A 17586-nucleotide genomic window follows, 5' to 3' on the forward strand; every position below is an offset into this window, starting at 1 on the left:
AAGCAAATGAGATGAAGAATCAGCAGACCCTGTGTAAACTCAAGCCAACGGTGCAGGGACAAGGAGGATTCAGCTCCAAAGACAATGTTAGAAGCTGGAGTCCAAAGCAACTTCTGCATTCGTTTTCTCTCTCTCTGCCAACTCAGTGCTCTCACTGAGGGGAAAGCTGCTCCAGCCATGCAGAGCAGGAGGGCAGCTTTGTTTTATGTGTGCATCGTAGAACAATGTGATAGGGTAATGCCTGCTCCAGACAAGCTGCTCATAAAGGCATCAACCTGGCACTGATCTTGGGGGTCTCTGCTGGCCTCTCAAGGCTCCCGGTGTGAGGTGACATAATGGTACCTTCCAGTTTTCCTCACCTCTCAGAGAATTTTCCCTCCTGGAGGCTGCAGGAAGGGTCTGGTCTGACAATAAAAGCCTGCATAAAACCAGCCTGAGACAGGTCCTTTGACTACCCAGGGAGGAGGACAAATGACTGCAAGTGAGGGAAGCCTTATAAATGCAAACCACATGTTCAGAAAGTGAGCAAACCATCAGCAGGGTCAGAGGTCTAGGACTGAGAAACACATTTCTCAGCTTTCCCATCTCCACCTAGTCCCAGCCTGGATCAGCAAGGGTTTGAGCCTGCAGAGCATCTCCTGAGCACTTCTTGGGGGCTACAGGTCATACAGAAAGAAGAGTTTTACAGGATGCAGATGTCTGTGGTATCACCTTACAAATCCAATCCAATGCCCCCTGGGGTTGGCAGAGAAGCTCCCAGTGACTCTCCGGAGTTCTTGCTGACCGCAGGCCCAGGCCATTTGCTGGAAGCTCAGAAGCCATCAGCATATAGCGGTGCTCTCAGATTTTTATTACATTCATTACAAATAAGCTATCATGATCTGTCTGACACCCCTGATGTCCAGGCCAAGAATTATCTGAGCCCAAGATGCCAAGCTCCCATCTTGTTAAGGAGATGGGGCATTCAGGTAACAGCTCAGGCATGCAGAGGGAGTCAGAGGGGAAGCTCATGTCGCTGCTGCTGGTTTTGCAGGAACAAAACCAAAAAGGGGAACTCCCCACTCAAAGGGGGAGTTCCTATTCACAAATCCTAAACACAGCTACTTGTGGACAGGGGAAGAAGATGACGATGTCAGAAGATATTTTTTCTTTTTCATGTAAAGCTGATTTGCTCATCCTTTTCTTTTGTTCAGGGAATATTCATTAAATAGAGAAGAGAAGCAGGTGGCAACTCTCTGGTTTGACAAATGCTGCAATCCAGGAGGGACCCATTTCTTCACTCAGTAAGGTTTGTTTCCCACGTCATGTCTGTTGCATTGTGTCCCTTTGTCCTCTAAGGCTATAGGGGCTCTTGGGCCCCTGCCTGGGTTCGACAGTTACAGAGTAGGAGTAGGCACAGCTTTATCTCATGCACCTGGGGACTGCTCGAGTCTCACAATAGATGCACGTCCTTATCTGTGATTATACACACATCTTTCTCCTGTATTGTGAGACTCAAGGAAAACATGGGTTATTTTTTGCATCCCTTGAGGCTGGAGTCTCACTCCATTCACTCTCACAAAAGCCTGGAGTCACTCCATTAGTTGGGCTATTTCCAGCCTTCCCAAAATCAGAGGGGAGCCATGCTGCGAGCGAGTGGGCTGCGAGCGTTCCTCTACTGTCAACAGTCAAAAAGAAAGGAATAAACCTCTTGATTATATCCCTAACATGACGCACAGCAATATTTTGCAATAATCTTGCTCAAAGAATTCTCCACAGATGCTTACTCTGGTGTGAGCTGCTGTGCCGATTCAGTTGCTGTCAAGAATTTCCATAGCTCAACTCCCCAGGAGAAGAGAGATGTTAATGTCAGTGCCAAAAAATTCATACTCAGATTCACAGCTTTGGCTTGTCAAGAATTTTAAGGCCAAAATGGACCATTGTGATTATCTGGCTTGATTTTCCTGATAACCCAGGCAAGCAAAGTTCACACCAGGATTTCTACATCAAAGCCAGTGACTGGCAGCAGAATGTGTGTTGGAAAAGGACACAGGGCCTCAGTTCAAAGACTCTGTATCCATCTCTCAGTAACCTGAGTCCATAATCTAATTACCACCACTGCCCAAATGTGAACTTTATTTCTATTTGAATATATCTAGCTTTTACATATAGCAAAATTGTTGTTATTTACTGGATTTAGGGGGTATTTTCTACTAAATTACATAATTCCCTGCATTCACAAACGAACCTACTGTTTTAGCAGTTATGGATCATATCCGCTTGTCAAGAAAGGAAATTAAAACCTGTCATTTTACCTGACAAAAGATGAGTTAGAGGTTGCAGGTCTCCAGAGCCAAGTACAAGGACACTGATACATAAAGCAATGTTGAAAGTGTAGTAGCAATGTTTCTGTGGTTGCTGTGAAGATCATGATTGATACAGGTGTAATCCAATGAAGGAAAAATGATTGATATGTTTATTATTTGAAGTTCAGTTTCAACCATTTTGACTCAGCCTTAAATGCATTAAGCTTTATTTCTACTTAGGAGACACTGCTCATCTGGTTGAATTTGGAGGCTCAGGACTCTGACTCTGAATATACAGAAGGTCCAGCTGTGAGGGGGATGGAGTATTTCCCAGGGAGAAACGGGTCAGGCTTTACAGCATCACAGTCTGTTTCTGTAGTGAATAACATCTAGGAACTAGCAGCAGCACTTTTCTTCTGAATGGGATATTGTTTCAAGAAAAATTGGAATAGAAAAATGAAATCTCTCTCTCTCTTTTTTTTTTTTTTTTTTTTTTAAAAAAAAAAAAAAACATTCTTAAGGGTTTTTATTGGGAAAAAAAAATGCATGATGATCAATATGAAATATTTTGTCAGACCAAATCTGAGTTTCGTGGTGGTGGGGAAAAAAAGTAAGTAAATTTGGGTTAAAAAACAACACCTAACAAGGGTCAAATACCCCTTTAATTTCCCACTGTTGTGCTTTCTGGGCCACTAATCAATGTACAGTTACCAGCTGACCTTCCCAGTTTTTTAAGACAGTCACTTAGGAATTCATGATTAATGCATAATCTTCTTCATGAAGCAGTTGCTGCTGCGACACCAACGTACTCACAAAGGTTAGTCAACTAATGAGACTTCATCGCAAAACCTGTGAATGAGAGGGAGGAGGGATATGATTTATTTAAGTGGGTAAGTGTCTGTAAACAAAAGAAGGCATCTTCTTTTAAGCAATTCCTCAATTTAGTTATTTTCTTAAGTAAAAAATGTCTGGTTTCCTTTAAGGATAACATATCTATGACAGGAGTTCTTTTTAAATGCTATTTTGTTTAATAAATCATGTAAATTCCAGCATGTAAACTAGAGCATTACAGACAGGCTTATAAATAATTAACAGCTTGCTTGCATGCAGGGGGAGAAAATATCAAATTCAGCAAATTGGACAAGAAGCTGATTGTTTACCCTCATGAGGAATAAGAGGTTGGATCCTAAAATGCCTGTAGGTTTGCTGGTATAAGGAGAGAGGTGTTTTGTGTTCAGTGTGCTGCTCTGAGATGGGGAGGCTAGTATCTTTTGAGCTGCTGCAGGCACAACAGCTGAGGTAGTAAGTCTGCGTTAAGGCTTTGCAAGGTGGGGTGGTAATGTAGCGTTCCCTGTGTTTAGGGTTTTTTTTTCTGTGGGGGTAGTTTTCTGGTACTGTTTAACTCAACTTTCTGTTTTGGGAGAGATGAGGGGTAGAAGAGAAAAGCAGCAGGGCTCTTCTGGTAGGTGGATGCTGCTGGTAGAAGGAACAAGACCAGTTTTACGTAGGAATCATTTATAAATAAGCTAACTCAATCAGCTGTCCAAAAACTGAGTGTGTTGTTTCAGGGCATCCTCTACTTGCTTTTGTAAAGTAAAGAGAATAATGGTAATGCTTGTAGGGATGTTGCCTTCAGAAATGAAATCATTCAGGACTTTAGAGCGATCTGAGTAGGAAAAGCTCTTAGAAACATCTGTCTGTCTCAGAAACCATGAAGAGCTTTAATAGGCTTGAATTTCAGGCAGGGTGGGTTTTGATATCGTTGGGTGAAGTGTTAAGTCATCTAATACTAAAGCCAAAGACACTAAAGTTTTCTGTGATGCTGGATCTTGTTCTCTCCCCCTGGAGCTTCGAGTCTTTGAACCTCCTGTAACAGTAGCCTCTTATCTGGGTGATAAAAACAACAGAGTAGGGAATTACATAGACAGGAGGAAAAGAATCTGCTCTGCCTTTGCAGGGCTTTCTGCGTAAATGCCTCTAGACACATTAAAGTGAAATATGCCAGCCAAAGGTGCTACCTCTGCACTTAAATTGCTGTGATGTGATTTATTTGTCAGAATCACAAGGTGCTACCAAGCCACTTACTGTAATATCTCAGTGAAAATAATAAAATTATCAGGAGGCAAAACACATTGCAAAGAAAAAGTTGCTGCTTCCTTAAAAGTCCTTGGCTGCCCCAGCCCCCTCTGACCAAACACTGTTATTACCTCTTAGGAAGCAGCCGATGGCTCTGTAATGCATGTGCATATTATTTGTACTGGTTGGAAGCTGGATGTGGGAATAAATCACTATATTATGCCAGACTGCCTGTAAAATGGGTTTTTCTTCGGGAAAAATAGCATCTGTGGGCCCAGCAATGTGTCTTTGGTCTAACAGAGTTGGATCTATCAGCATGACACAGCTCTGCATTGCCATAGAGCTAAGTAGCTAAGGATTTAAAAGCAGTATCTAAACATTGATTAGCTTGTGGCTAATTATGGAACAGCCTGGTGGGTCAGTGTTAGTAGCTGCTGCCTGTGGAGGACAGAAATATGATAGTAGGGTGATCTGGGGATAGAGCAAATATCTGGCAGGGCTGCGATAAGAGCACCTGCTGATGCCTGGCGTGTAATCTCTCCTCTGCTTTGCATACCTCTAGCTGGAGGGCAGCAGCACCCAAAGCTGCTTCTTGGCCTCAGGTACCTGTACCAGGCCCCTTGACGGAGACAAGGAGTCACAGCAGAGGAGAGCAGCATCAGGATCCTTGTGCTCCAGGTGGGGAGATGTGGCTTGTGCAGAGTCTGTGTAATGCCTTCAGAGTGCCCTTTGCATAGTTCTTTTGGTGAACTCTTTTGGGGGAGTTTTGAAGCGCTGAAGCCTGTACTCTGGTTACGTAAATACCTACATCCACTTCTCTGAGCAGCGCTGTGCTTCCTCTATTCCCTCCTTCCACCTGCTCTTCCAAGGGGACCACAGTCCTCCTAGCAAGATCAGTCTGTTGCTATGGAAATCTTTGTCACAAATGAAGACTTCACAGCGAGGCAGAGGTATTAAAACCAGACATTTACATATGCCTCTGGCTCCAGGGGGATTTGGGTCTTGTCATTTGCAGTGAAAGATGCAGCTGCTTTCCTATTTCTCCCAGGGTGGTGCTGGCCAGGGAGGCACAGGGCGGTGGTGGGACTGTATAGAGACACTGGAGAAACCTCCCCAGCTGTGCTGCGTGGCCCCCACATCTCCCTGTTGCTGTGGGGGTCAGCAACTAGTCCTACAGCATTAACACCTCTTCCCCAAAACACACTTGAGCTTTTCCTCGGAAGTGCTGCGGAGCAGGAATGTTGGCAGCTGATGGAGTGAAATCAGGGAAGAGCATTAGAAATAGATACGTAGGGAGGGCAGCTGCTGAACCCGAGCACACTGCGGGGGCATGCAGCCTCCTGAATGTCAGCGTGGGGGATTAAAAGTCCCCCCTGGGAAGGGGGTTAGGGGTAACAGGAGTAATCCAAATATGCCATCTTCATGTAACTTCCCCCTAAGCGTTGCTAAGTTTAGCTGCATCGCTTCCAAGAAGAACTGTTCATCTAAATCCCAGGGCCTGGCTTTGAAAATTTCAGCACATCCCCTGTACTGCAAAATCAAAGCTTCTTCCCTGCTGAATGCACCTTTGATCAGAACTGTGAGAAATATTTGCAACCATGTGAAACTTGAATGATTTGGGGTTTCATTACACACTTGAAACTCAGACCATTTTCATCAAAGGCATTGCTAAAGTTCACCAACCCTCTAACAGAACCTTTGATGGTTTATGGCTTGCATTTTGTGTGTAACTCACAGGTTTGCTAGACTTTCTTTAAGTGAAACTAGCTGAAAGTGGCTTTGACTGTGTTTTGAGAACTTGGAGTTACAGAAAAAGCAGCCAGCCAAATTTTGTTGCATTTACAGCTGCACACTATAATCTTAACATGAGGGGTAATTCCACTGGAACAAGTATTCAGAGGTTATGATTATGCCTGGGTGAGAGTGTGGTAAAGAATACCAATAGGGTTCTTGTACCCTCCAGGCTGGGGATCCCGTTGCAGCAGCTGGACATGGCATTTCCAAGTGCCAAGTTTGCTATTTCTTGGTGCTGGCAAGTCCCTTGTTCCAGCTCATCCTGGGGAGCTGCCCCTTGCCCTCCCATGGGAGCACTTTGTGAGATCCCTGTTTCTGGGAACATGGGACTGTCTGGGGTCCAGCCTGTCCTTGAGCTGGTTCTTGGTCCCCAGCCACCTCTGGTGGTTCAGCCCACCAGCACAGTCTCTACTCTCTGTTCCCTTGCCTTTTTACTGGTTTCTGTGCCTCTTCCCCCTGCAGCCACCAGCCCCAGGCTAGTGAGCTGTGACTTGGTACTGCTTGCGCAGGGCTGTGCCCTCCCTTTGGGCATGAGGTTCTTTCTGGATCAGCTGCCAAGACCAGTCCTGACTATGCTCACCCAAGAAATATTCTGGTCCAGGTACGCAGGTTTTCCCTGCTGATCTTAATCACTGGAGGGGAAGAGTCTCACTGAATACAAAACGCTCCAGCTACAGCGTTGGCCTGGTCAGCCTCCTGAACACCGCTTTCCTGCTAACTTTGCTTACCTGCAGTGAGAAACATGAGGGAAAAACAGCAGCTTACAATAAAGAGCTAGAGTACATGCGTGAAGGTTAAAATGGCCGTTTGCCTGGGCATTCACCACGCATGCATTACACTTGCGGGTATGGGTTGTCTTCTAGAAATCACTGAAAAAAGCATTCAGAGCAGTGTTTCCTACCTGGCACCATTTGGAAAATCAAGTCAGAGCAGCCAGGGTCTCTGGCACGTGTTTCCATTTCAGCTTTTCCCTTTATGGATCTAACCCCCATTTGGATGGGCTGGAATTTGTTTTAGGTTTACCCTTTGTCCAAAGGCACAAACGTGAGGAAAGAGCAACGTTGCTTCTCTCCCAGCTTGAAAGAGAGTTGGGAGAATTACATTTGCATTACTTATGCAAAGATTTCAGGTAAAAATGTTTGGATGCAAACTTGCTCTGATTCAATTGAAATAAGAAATTTTTAAAATCATGCATATAAATTGCAATACAGAAAATGCTGGTACTGTGCTGCTGGCTGTGCCTCAAGGGATGCCAAAAATGTCCAGCACCTTGTATGTTGTGTAACAGGCAAGTTCAATGCCATGCAACTTGACCATCTTCAAGACTTCCTTATCTGCTGCAAGCAAACTACCACCACTTTGTTTTAATTAGGTGCGTGCACTTAGTCTGAATCAAAACATTGTGCTTTGAAATGCAGCATTTGGTTTCCAGTGTGACCTGAAAAGGCACCTTCTGGGTACTGACAATGCAGTGGGGACATGGTGTGCTCACTTCTCCATCTTTCTCCAATTTTTTGACCACCTTCTCATATGTGAGGCAGTTGCTCCTCGTCTCAGTGAAAGCTGCAGGGGATTACAGCACAGTTCACAGCACTCATCTGTGGTGAAGAGCAGAGCTGTAAATAAAGCCCTGGGGAAGCACAGGAGCAGGCTGGATCAGGAAGCAGAGGGTCCTCTGGCTTTGGATTCCCCATGAGGTTGCTCTTTCCTATGGGGAAGGGGGAGGACAGGCAGCTGTAGCAGGGGCACCACACAGAGCCCCTCTGATGCGCAGCAGAAGACCTCTGGGCTATTTCCCCAGCACGCAGGCTGCTGCAGCAAAGGGAGCTGTTGCCTTTTGGGGCCAGCTGAGAAACTCGTGTCTGCTCATGGGGCTCATTTCTCCGATGGTCTCAGAGCACTCAGGCCCTGTTGCTAAGCCCTCCTTCCTTGGCTGTGCCTGAGCACAGTGAAGCAAGCAACCAGATTGCCCAGGGCTGGTGGTGCTGCATCTAATGAGGGCGTCAGGGATACAACCTCCCTGTTGCTGCTGTTAATGCAGAAAGCAGACAGGAGCAAACCTGATTTGCATCACGTCACTTCAGTTCAGCTGAGAGCGAAGCAAAGTCATGTGTCCTCATTAGGAAGCTCAACAGAAAGGGATGAAAGTCATGAGGGACGGTAAACTCTGCAGGGCTTGTTTAGTTAACATGGTTACAGCCAGCCTCTCCGTCTCTGCGCGTGTCCTTTTCTCCCATTACAAGAATGCTTTTCTGCTTTATGCCTTCTTCTTATTTAATACATCAGAAGGAAAATTACACTGATTTACTCCCTCCAATCCTCTTGGACTGCCTCTTCTCAGCACTGCACATGTGCTGTGAGTGACCGCTGCATGGCATAATGGCCAGACAGAATAAATAACAGGTAAGCAGCAAGAGGTAGGCTAGGTCTCACACCAAAGCAAATTCAAGGCTGAATTTGAGTCTGCACTGGAGCAGGCACTCAGAAAACACGATTTGTACCTTTGTCCATGCAGGGCACAGTTTGCTTGGTGGATCTCCACCTCCCCAGATGTCAGAGGAGGCAGATGGTGCTTGGAGAAGCCAGGTCAGGGCTACACATTGTGGACATGGGCAAAAATTTTCTCTCATCCAGATGAGATTTAAAAAAAAAAAAAAAAAAAAAAAAAGCGCAAGTTTAGACTCCAACTGCATCTGAATAAATTCCCTGTTGCTCACTTCCAAGTTAACATTTAAAAGAACTTGAGGTGAGGCTTTTGGGTGCTGGCTGTCCCCATCAGGTCTGCAAAGCTGGATATCCCCAGAGATAGGAACCTGTGGAGGTGCAGCAGGCTGGGAGGGTGCTCCCTTGTGCGTGCAGTGACCTGAAGGCTCTGCACATGGTGCTTGTTGAGCACTTGGCTTTGGGAGGTGCGGTCTCTGCAGCTGAGGGCTGTCTGCATGAGCGTGCTCCTGGCCCAGCACAGCTGAGCTTTTCTGCCTTAGGGATGCCCCTTCAGGAATGAGGACTTTCACAGCTGTTGGTACACACACACAAGTAGCACACAAGTGTTATTGTGGAGGTGCATTTTGTTTGTGCACAATGGGGAGTCAGATGGGGATAATTGTTCTGCAAATTTAAGAGCACAGGGAAATGGAAGCAGCAAATGTGTAAGTAGAATGAGGGTCAGTTATTGTGAATCCAGCTGATCTGAAGTGGTGAGACAAAGAGGGACAGCTCTGGTGTTCCCTCTGGGATGCTCTGCACACACTGGGATGTATGAGGGAGGGTCACTGTGACAAGACTAGAGATGCGAGGGCATTATGGGCTTCTTAACGTGACAAGAAACATTATCAAAAAGGTGAGAGGGCACAGGACATGGTTTAGTATCCCAAATTAAAAGTTCACTATGGGGTTTAGCCTACATGAAGTGACACTTCCTGTCACCTGGCTAGTGTAGAAGTTTGCTGAGCTGATGAGATCAAAGACAGCAAGGGACTGGCTGCCCGAGCAGCAGTCCTGCTCAGTCACTGCCTAGAGATGCAGTTTGGCCAAGCAAGGGATGAGGGAGTAAGAAAGGAGAGCACAGCTGAGGAGTCATAGACGGAGGAGGTCTGGGGTGCAGGAGGGAGCTGGTGGTACCAGAGGTGATCCTGAGATGTCTGGGATACCATGAAGGGTGCTAAGGCTGATCAGATTCACGATCTGAAACTTGAGACTAGGAGAGAATTTTTGAAGAAAGATGATAACCTAGAAAGTGCATTTACTGCCAACGCTGTGTCCCAGAATAACAAGGGACGTCTATGCAAGCAGCAGCGAAAGGCAGTGAAAGGATACTGCACAGTATTGCATGCATGCGGGCTGCAAAAGTGGAAGAGGATGCTCAGACAGCCCTGTGTAATCCCATATGTGACAGTTCAGGGCCAGGCCACTCCGTAGTGTACGGTTTATAGCTGCGCCAGCTTTTGTGTGGGTGTGCACACATAACGTGCATCCAGATCAGCCGCGATGTGTGTGTATGGCTCCTACCTCGTGTGTGCAAACCATATGGCAAGTGAGAGCGAGTCAGCACATGCATTGTCAAGAGGACAGTCAGAGAAAGCAATCCTCCCCTCCCCGCACGAAGAATTTGTGCCCTACCTTATGCCAGAAAAGAAAGATTCAGAAGGAGCTAAGAGCAAAGCAGCAGGTCCATTGGGAAATGAGCGCCTGTCAGACTTGGAGATTAAATGGAAGCACGACAAATCTAGATTGTTCCTGCCAAAACCAACTTTGATTACTTTATAATTCAACATGTGTTACCAGCTCCTATTATTAGAAAGCCAAACTTACTCCACTGTGGGAAGAGGCTGAGATGGAGCTTTCTAGCCTTGTGTAAGTTAATTACAGTACACATGTTAAAAGCTGCATCTGTCTTAGTCAATCTAGTTGATTATTGCAGCACTTTATTTTTAGTTATCATCAAGGTGAAGGATGACACTAATATAAGTGGAGAGCTTCCTGCAGATCTCGCTCAACTAAGTGTTCTCCAAAACCAGCTTTGTGATGTCTGGTGGGACCTTCACCCCTGGAGCTGGTCCAGGTGAAGCACTTGATGGACTTGTAGAAGAAAAATCTGTATGAAGTGCTTTGACTACAGAGTAACTACAAAGAGGCTAAGACCTGGCTATTAGAGCTGGCTGTGAAAACACTTGGGTTGTTAAATCTCTGTAGTACTCCAGTGGCCAAAACTTGTGATGCTCCACTTCTATTCCGAGCTCCCTCTGATGCAAATCTTTCTGGCCTCGTGACTGAATGCTTTCATTTTTCGAATATCATCACCATGTTCTTTCCCTTTTTTCTAATTCCACTGCTGACTGTTATTTCAACTTCTGGACCAACTCTACAATGCATGAGCGTTAGGGTGACTGACAAAGCCCACAGAGGCATGCCAGCTGAGAAGCTTCCCGCATTTGTGATGAAAACTCCTGGACAAATGAGAGGTTTTGGGATCTGGCCCTGGCTAAAAGCTCAAAGTATGGCAACAGCTGCTCCCTCCTGCCTTAGGGCCCATGGGCTGGTGTGGTACTGGTCTCATGTAGGAGGTAAAGAGTCGGCATTCATGGTATGTTTGAGTGCTCCTGGCTGTTGCAATGCTGACAGGGTTGGGAGGCTGGCACTGACTCCATTTCTCATGCCCTGCGGACCTGGGGGGGCCTTGCCTTGCTTTGTCTCCTTTCCAAACTAAAATGAACAGATAAACAAGAAATAAAAAAGCTTGAACAGGAAAAAAAAAAAAAAAAAACCAAAAAAAAAAAAAAAAAAAAAAAAAAAAAAAAAAAAACCTTCCCTTTGGGTTTTGAAACCATATCCAGGCAGACTAGGAGCACCTGGAAGGCAGAGTTGATGAGCAGCCTGGAGAAGCAGAAGTCAGATGGCAATGGCCATCTCCAGGGATGTTCCTCCTCGATCTGCTGTGCAGCTTCATCAGGAAACCCAGCCAGGTGGTGACGGGGAAGGGAGAGAGCATTAGGAGATCCTCATCAGATTTAAAGCAGTAATGCTCGGTGGACCTATGTTTGTTGTCCAAGAACATTTCTCAAAATCCTGGCTTTCTGAGCTTGTATTTGTAACAGCCTAACTGCTAGCAATGTATCTTCTGTGTGTGGTTTCAACAGAGGCATAGCTGGTGCCGGCTGTGGTTTTGTGTGCCAGGTGTGTGTGACGCCTTGAGCAGCAGATCAGCTATCTCTTTTGACAGATCACAGGGAAATCTGAAGGGTCTGACTGTCACTGTGCCCTGTCACAGTGTGGTCGGGTAATGGTCTGATAATAGATCAAACTTCACTGGGTTGTGTGCAAGGACCCAGTGTGGGTTTGCCATTCTTATGATTCCTGTGTTTTGCTTTTTTGCTTTTGATCTGTCATTTATGAAAAGATGCAGTGGGAAAAGCAATGCTACAGGTTGGGTTTTAAATGTACAGCAAGAGTTATCAGAGTGACCACAATTCCCCTCACTTCATCCACACCTCATCAGAATAAAATCCCCACCATCACTGGTTCTCTAGATCAGGAGAATACACAGGGTGCTGCGCAGCCTCCAGCCCCTTCTCTGAGCCCCTGTGCAGGGGCTGAAGCAAGAGCAGTGCCATGTCCCATGGTTATGGTACATGCTGGGGCGCACTGATATTTCTGCTCACCTCCTCTGAGCTGTGAACCTGATCTGGTCTTGTGTTTGCACCTGTGATGGGACATAGAGTTTACTTACGGGGAGAGGTGACACACCTGACAGCACCATAACTGAACGTGGTCTCCATGTTTTTCCGCAGAAGTGTAAGCACACAGGACAGGCATTAAGGCTGTCTCTCTGGGTGCTTCTGGCCCAGCAGCTCTTGAGGAGTACTCATGAAATACTTTGAGGAACCACCAGCTGGCTTTCCAGCCACAATGCAGACAAATTAAGCTAAATGAGAAGTTTGGGAGGAGAGTTAATGTCCCTTGGGGCACCACCATTGTAAGATGCAGTAACCCAGTCCCCTTTCACCCCTCTGTTTTCAGGGGGCCTGATCCCATGCAGGGGGTGTCTCCGGGCTCAGACCCACAGATCACAACCACCCTCCCGGGCAGCGGAGCCGCTGTGGCCAACTCCCACTGGCTGAGCAGCATGCTTCTTACAAAGCAATTAACGGCTGCACGATTAGAGACAACTATTACACAGAGGAAGACAAGCTTCAAAAGGTCATGGTTGCTGTGTTTACTCCCAGGAGGTCTGCGATGCCACAGTGGTGTGAGGGATGGGGAACATCACGTCCCCGCTTGCGGGGGCACAGCTCCCACAGCCTGCATGAGGCTCCTCTTGCTGCCCCTCCTCAGCCAGCCCTGCCTGTCCCTCCAGCCTGGTGCCAGGCTGACCTGGGCATGAGGGAAGCTTTGTTCTTCCTGTAGTTTGGCCGTTCAGTAGGTGCCCGTGGTGGCTGGGGCTCCTGCTGGTGCTGCGGCCACCCCGGGGAGCCAGGCACGCAGCTGCTGCTGGCGCCGTGTGCGAGCGCGCCCGCGCGCAGCGGGGGTATTAGACTTGACTTTACTGTTCCTGTAAGCCAGGAGGAGTGACTGACATGGTGAAAATGCCTCTGCTCAGCGTGAGTCTTTGTAGTGCTGCAGCACGGGGATAAAGTGTTCAAATGCACTCCCTGGGGGAGCCTTCTCCCATCTGACAGGAGCCAGAGCCATCGGCAGAGACTGCTCACCTGCGGCTGGATGCCTGCCCTCCTCCTCTGCTCCCCACCACTGCGGAGCAGTGCCAGGTGAAAGCAGATGAAAGATTGCTTCTCATTTGGTAACAAATAACTTCCAAGCCCATCCAAGAGACTTTCAACTTAGCTGCTCTCTTTGCTCCTTTCATGTCGTCTTTGTGTAGCGGGTGCACTAATGCAAGCTCCAAATAAGCATCTGTACTCGTAAGACATGAACAAATAGGGAAAGGATAATAATATCCAAGGGTTTTACAGGAGAGGTTAAAAAGGAGCCAGACTACAGAGATGGCTGAATAGTGGTTTGCTTGACTGATGTTACAAAGGCGAAAGACAGAAAAATCCTTGGAAAATGCCTCTGAGCAGTGATTGCTTTCTCAGAAAGCTTTGCAATTAGGCATGAAAGGAATCTTTCCAAGCTTCTAAGATGCATTAAAGACGCTATTATGAAATAATTAAGGAATGTGGAATAGCTAGAGATCTGTTCCGTGCCCCATCTCCCCCGTCTCTTGAGGTCCTTACGCAGAAGGCAGTGTAGCAGCTCTGAGCAGCACTACTCAAACCCTTTGGATGGTCCTAGCCTTCCACTGCCCTGCTGCGTTGTGTGCTGGCCTGCCTAACCTGGGCAGGAAAGGTGCAGTGAGCTGTGTGTGTTTGCTCAGGATGATGCTGTACCAGCTGGAGCCTGCTGACTCCTGACCTCAGGGTCTGTCCGTGCCCTCAGGATGCATCAGAGCTGCCTTCCCTGGCACAGCAGGTCAGTCTCATCACATGCACAGCATAAGGAACATGCAAGTGTAGGTGCTGCCTGGTATCAACTTGTTTCTCCAGGGGTCTTTTGTGTAGACTAAGCAATGTTGAACTTAGAAATGACAAGAGTGGATTAATCCATTCTTAAATCTGTTCAGTACCTGACTGGAGAACATGAAGAGAAGATATATTCACTCTGCTGCTGAGAACTAGAAGCTAGAGTTTTTCAAGCAAGTTGTGCCTTTGAGAGCTGGGAAACTTAAAAAAAAAAAAAATTAGTTGCTTGAATACCCATCATGTCAGTGATGAGCCTGGGGTATTTATTAGAGTAAGTTTAATTCTCCCACCTTACTGTGCACTCCACACAGACCTGCTGTTGGTGCCAGCCCCCGACAGCACCGGCTGGGGCAGGGCAGCTCCTCCAGCACTGCCTGCCCTCGGTGTGGGAGCTGCGTCCCCACGGGCTGTCCTGCAAGTCATGGCTTGCAGCACGGCTGTAACTGATGCACAGTGATATAGGGGATTGTTTCCACTCCCACTGGCCACCTGATGTGTTCCCTGCAGTGAAACCCTGGCTCAGGGGGTGCAGTAGGGCTGCATTTAGCCCCTTTGCTGGGCTCAGCTCCCAGCCAGCGGTGGTGTGCATGGGGTAGAGGCAGCTGCAGCCCCAGGATGGGGGGTGCCCATTCACGGGGTGCTCATTTGAGGGGTGCCTGAGGGCCAGGCACTTCATTTGCCTCCAGGTACCATCAAGATTGAGCCTGTTTTCATGGCTCAGGTGTGAGTGCTTGAAGGTCCCTGTGCTGGGGAACTTACCGATGGAGAAGCAATGGCACCAGCACTATTATCCTTCATATCCCTTTTCCCTGTCCTCATTATCTGGTCAGCTTTTAAACCCCACACGGTCAAGCCAGAACTCTGAATGTCCTGATTTGTTGACAAAGGCGATGAGCAATATAATTGCACAATACAGCTATAAACTGAATTATTGAACCTACAGAAGCACCATAAAACCAATGAACAATAAATTCTTACTGTCTCCAAATCCCACTCAGAGAATTAGGCAGAGAATGTTCCTGCTTGTTACAGAAAGCAAGGGGCAGCACTCTTCATGCCATGGAGTCTGCTGGGGTCACACTTATGGCTGCTGCTGTTTCTGAAATCTCCAGTCTGCTGCCTCTTTGTACTTCCTCCCCCATGCCAAGTATCATTATGTTCCTGGGATGTTGTTATGCTTTGCTTAGTTCCTCTCATCGTGAGAGCTCGCAGCTTTCTGCCCATTGCTGGAGGTGCCTGTAGAGTGGAAGGCTTCACTGGATGCAGAGATCATCACTGCTTACAGGGAGCATTAGCTGAACTGGCACAGCTCCCACAGCCGTGCTATTAGAGACAGCCGATGGCTGTAGCATCTGCTGTAACAAGCTGGATTGAAACAAGCAGGGGCCTTACTTCCCTTCTGCGCTGTAGTCTCCAATCTCTTTTGCTGCTACTTTGTTTTTTCTTGAAGACTGGGGAAGTTAGCGAGTCACTTATATAAGAGCCATCCTCTCTGCTGACCAGGTCTCTCCACCCTATCTGTTCCCACAACGGGGCTGGAAATCCTCCAAAGGACAAGGGGCTCGGCCCTGCATGGGGCATTGTGCTGCTGCTGCAGCAGCCGTGGGATGCTGGTGTGAGCGCCCAAGCCCAGAGCTGCACCTGAGCGAACCAGCACTCAGTGCTGCATCCCCACTGCCCACCAGCTGGATCCTCCTCCTCCTTGTGCCAGCTAGGGTGGTGGTTTTACCGTGCTAGGCAGCTGAACTCCCCCACAATCTCTCTCTCACTCCCCCTCTTCAGAAGAGGAGGGGAAGAAGTAAAGGAAAGAACAACTCATGGGTTGAGATAAGGATACTTGAATTAAAGGGAAAAATAACTATTAAGGAAAGATTATTATTAATTAAACAATTAAACCAAAGGGAAAAGAGGGAAAGGGGAAAAGGGGGAAAAAAAAATAAATAAAGGCTGTGTGGATGTGCAGAGGAAAGAAATTACTCTCTGCTTCCCACAAATGAGTGATGTTTGACCACTTCTTTGAAGCAGGGCCTCAACGCACATAGCCAGTGTTTGGGAGGACAGATATTGTCACGAGAGCCCACCCCTCCCTTCTCCTTCATTTTTCCACCTTTTATTGCTGAGCATGACCCCGTATGGTATGGAATATCCCTTTGGTTGGTTTAGGTCAGCTGCCCTGGTGATGTTTCTTCCTCACTTTTTGCCCACCCCTTGGAAGGGTCGTGATGCTGTGCCAGCACCGCTCAGCACCAGACACAGCACCGGTGTGATACCACTGCTGTTCCAGCTACAAGTGCAGGGCACAGCACTCTATGGGCTGCTGCAGGGAAAGTTAACATCCCAGCCAGACCCAGTACAGCCAGGCCCTCAGCCCCACCTGCTGTGTTCACGAAGAAGTCCTGCATCCTGCCCCTCTGCGCACCAACACTCACAGCTCCTCCGCACACTGCACCGGAGTGAGGGCCTTTCCCAAGTGAATTCCTGATAAGTCAGTGTTGGAGAACCTGGAGCCCTTACGTGGGGTTTGCACATTCACAAGGTCAGTGGGCTGAGTAAAATAACAACGATAATACAAAACAGGTTACTATGGGATTTTACTGAAGGGAAAAAGAAATAAAACAAGTGAAGTTTCTTTCTGGGACTTGCTGCTAAGGAGAGATGTTATGGACCAGGGATGTGTAGGTTTCCTCTTCTGGTATTTTCTTTTGTAACCTGGACTCAGTTGAACTGTGTGTATTGTCAAGCATTTCTTTTGTAAATGTATGGATTAATTAGCTGCAGGACGTGGTATGTGTCCTGAGAAAAACACTTTGTGCTCTCTGATACTGCCTATAATGCAAAGTCTTTGACAGGAGGAACGTGCTTTGACTTTCAGGAACGTTCTCCTGGTGACTCATCTGCACACGGGGGGAGCCTGCGGCCCCGTTTACCTGGATGGAAAATGATCCCCTCCCGCTAGTGCATGAGCAGGCTTTGATGAATCAGTTTCTTTGAAAGGAAGTTTCGCCCTTCTAGAAGATTTCAAGTCTTTAGGGCAGGGCTTAGCAACCCACACCAGGTGCAGCCTTCTTCAAAGTCCGTGCCGACTCCCAGGCCCTGCTGATGGAAGGGAGCTGGAGGTGGCACCTTGTGCATTCATAAAGCGCCAGCCCCTGTAGCCCCATTTGTGGCTGCTGACCCATTCAGTGCTGCTGTGCCTCCAGCCAGATTCCCTGGTGTGGGTGAGACTTCTGCCTGCCACAAACCATCCCCTGGGACGGTTCTGCAAAGTCTTGGGGGACCTTCTGCATCTTCAGAGAGCAGAGGTCTGCCTTACACCTGCTAGGATGTGTGCGGGAGGAGAGAAAGGTCCTGGAGTAGTCCTGTGGGAGAAAAGACAGCCTCTCTTGTCTTTCACCCTGAAGGCAGCGCTGGTGCAG

The sequence above is a fragment of the Aythya ferina genome, assembly GCF_964211825.1.
Source record: "Aythya ferina genome assembly, chromosome: 16".
In the NCBI taxonomy this organism is placed as follows: domain Eukaryota; kingdom Metazoa; phylum Chordata; class Aves; order Anseriformes; family Anatidae; genus Aythya; species Aythya ferina.